The sequence below is a fragment of the Dipodomys spectabilis genome, unplaced genomic scaffold (assembly GCF_019054845.1).
Source record: "Dipodomys spectabilis isolate Male_0828 unplaced genomic scaffold, ASM1905484v1 ptg001070l, whole genome shotgun sequence".
Classification (NCBI taxonomy): domain Eukaryota; kingdom Metazoa; phylum Chordata; class Mammalia; order Rodentia; family Heteromyidae; genus Dipodomys; species Dipodomys spectabilis.
The window spans coordinates 7,885-11,308 of NW_024871747.1; the positions used below are offsets into that span (position 1 = coordinate 7,885).

Sequence of the window (3,424 nt, forward strand, 5' to 3'; positions counted from 1 at the left end):
GATATATTTAAAAGTTACCCAGAGAGAAATAATCACATGATTGATGGTTCAACTTAACTTTGGATTTCTATAGAAACTTGCATACTACTTTCTACAACGAGGATACTAACCTGTTTTTTGACCAATAGTGTAGAAAATTTCCTTTTTTCCACACTCTCACCAAAATTATTACCTTTTATTCGAAGATAATAAAGGGCAGTTTTTTACTATCTGCAGTACCCTATACTGGCATTAGACTTAAATCCAACCTCCTAAATGCTTGGAATTACAAGACTTTACCACCATAACTGGTTCCATTGATTTTTTTGATGAGTTATAATATTTATGAAGTTGTATCATAGTAATTTTGAATTATATTTCTCTAATGACTTCTGCTCAAAAAGTATTAAGGCAGCTTAGAAGTTGTATTAAACACAACTTTGTAAACCCACAGGAAATTTTCAGGGCTTTATGGAGAACATGTCTATTCAGACTTTTGTCCATTTTTAATCTGGTTTCTGGTTAATCTCATCTTTAATCTCGCTAAACCAGATCAATAATTAATTCAAGGTAGTAGAAAAGAAAAAAAAATGTAGCAACTCCCAACATTTTTCAGTTTTCAAAAACATGGTATTGCTTAAATCATTTTCTGTTAACAATTGACACTATATAACTCAATTTAGTTAGACCTGTTACAAGGCTGTAGTTTATTTATTTTACATTGATTGCTCTTTCCAAAGCCTGTTTTTCTAATTTCCCTTGGTTTCTTTCAGTCTCAAGTAGCTCAGATTTCAAACTGAAGAATAAATGGAAGGAAGCAAACAAAAAAAAATACAGTTCCTCTCATCCGATGATGCCTGTATAAGAATGAGGAAAGAGTTCATCCTTCTAAGGACCTATGATAGGACAACAAAAAAAGAATTTATTCTTCTATGTCTTCTTTATCTTTGCGATGTAACTAAAATGTTGTAAAACACAATATACTGCTCAGATATTTTAATGTTTTATCAGTTTTGCACATTTTCATATGGATTTCACCTCAGTCTACAACATTCCTTCATCATCCTGTCCCTGATATTTTTACACTATCAAGACATAAGATAACCAATTTGATTTACAGCATGAGAAGTTATCCACCTGGCCTCCTTGGAAGCAGAGCATGATCAATAGATATTACTTCTGGTTGCTCACTACATGTAATGGTTTCTGTACTACTTATCACATTCTATTTAGTATTTTAAAAAGACTGCTGGCTAAACTCAAAGCTCATTCCTAGAAGTTTATGTTAAGTATTTCCCACTTTTGTTCCCTTAATTGTTAAGATAACATATGCTATCATGCTAATGTTATTACCATTTTAGTGTTGGGAAAAATTGTAATTAAAAGCAGTAAGTGCATGGCCTAAAGACACATACAGTGAGGAAGGAAATGAGTCAAAGTTTCTGAAAGTCTTTCAGCAATACACAAAAGGTAGATAAAAATCTCTCCATTCTATGACACTCTCAATTCAATATTCATATTGTACAAGAAATAATAGCATACTAAATATTGCCCATGGTGATTGTTTTCTGTCACATTTGTTTTCAACACAGATTGTGTTGGAGACATTGTTTTATCATGCACAGAGCTGAGCTTATACATTGAGGTCCAAAGAGAAGCAAATTTCTTCTGTCCCACAATTCCAGTACCCTTTTTAAAAAGTACTAAAAATTTAAATATCATCACCTACCTCTTATAAGTATCCAAAAATAAAAAAAATCATAAATAACCACTCCAAAATGTTTTAAAATTGGAGATGCTAATACGTGCCCCTCTGAAGTAAATTTTCTTCTACTTTTAACGTTATTCTGAAAGCCTTTGCTTGTTTGTCACACCTGTAATCCTAACTACTCGGGATATCTTCTCAGGAGCCTGAGATCTGTGGCTAACAGTTGGAAGCCAATCAGGGCAAAAGAAATTCATGAAATTATTTTTCAAAAATTTTAATGAACTAGCAAAGGGCCAAGAATGGAGATGTAGCTCATTTAGTAGCTCACCAATCTAGAGAGAAAAGGCCTAGCAAGTTGGTGCAGTGTTCATTATGACAGGTCCCTTGTATAGAATAATTGAATGCACATCCTACACATCTCTTGAACAACAAATATCTGGAATTATTTTGTTTGTTACATGTCAATCTTGACTTTATTCTTAAATGTGTATTTATGTAAGAAGTACATGGTTCTAAAATTCTTTTAAACTTAGTTTTTGATGAATTGTCTAGTTTAAGAAAATCAATTACAATTTATATATATATAAAAAGTTCTGTGCTCAATTCAGCATCACTGATTTCAAACTCTGAGCATGCCAACACACATGCAAGTGCTTGAGCACATGCGTGTGTTAACACACATATTTATTCAAAATACCTTCATATCGGAGTTTTTCATGAATTTCTTTGCTAACGATATCATATGAGTAAAATAAAGGAAATAAACTCTTCCATCTCAGAACAGTTTTATACGTTCTTATTGTAAAAATACTGCACAGAGGGGTAACACTTACATGAGCAAGGTAATGAGTACATTTCCTAACAAGTATTGTTACCTCCTTCTTTATTGTTCCCCTACCATCCCTCCCCTCTCACTTCCACAAGTCCAATAACCTCCTCCCTTTCCCCGCCTCAATTGTAAAGTTCACTTTACAACATAGTTTCTTGTGAATCTCATTGTTGCAATGGGTCAACCTGTATCCCTATTTATGCATTTTGTTTTTTTTTCCTTCCCCTCAGCAAATTAGAGGAGAATATATACAAGATGTAGGCTCACCAACTTCAAATATAGTGAAAATAGGTGTTATAGCATGGGGGAGGAACATATAAAGAAACAAAAAAAAATCCACACTGTAGGTTATAAGTATGTGAGAAAAAATAGCAAGAAAAAACCACTTGTGTCCCTAACTTGGGGTTCATTTCCATTAACATAACCTTATCTGGTCATATACACATAACTTTTGACATTTTCTGCTTATCCCAGACATATATTAGTTATTGAAAATTAGAGAAACCATGGGACCTATGTTTCTTTGGATTTGGCTTACTCTACTTAATTTTTTTTCCAAGTCTTTCCATTTCTTAACAAATTGGGGGATGGAATGCTTCAGGAATTTGCCTGTCATCCTTGTGGAGGGGCCATACTAATCTTCTCTGTATCATTCCAATGTTTTATTATATGTGATGCTGAATTGAGCACAGAAATTTTTTATATATAAATTGTAATTGATTTTCTTAAACTAGACAATTCAACAAAAACTAAGTTTAAAAGAATTTTAGAACCATGTACTTCTTACATAAATACACATTTAAGAATAAAGTCAAGATTGACATGTCAAAAACAAAATAATTCCAGATATTTGTTGTGCAAGAGATGTGTAGGATGAGGAATTCAATTATTCTATACAAGGGACCTGT

At 32.7% G+C, this 3,424-nt stretch overlaps 1 pseudogene; it reads right to left on the reverse strand.

Annotated features, from left to right (window-relative positions):
* Nucleotides 1–3,091: 3,091 nt before the first annotated feature.
* On the reverse strand, nucleotides 3,092–3,206 carry LOC122102947 (annotated as a pseudogene).
* Between the last annotated feature and the right edge of the window lie 218 nt (nucleotides 3,207–3,424).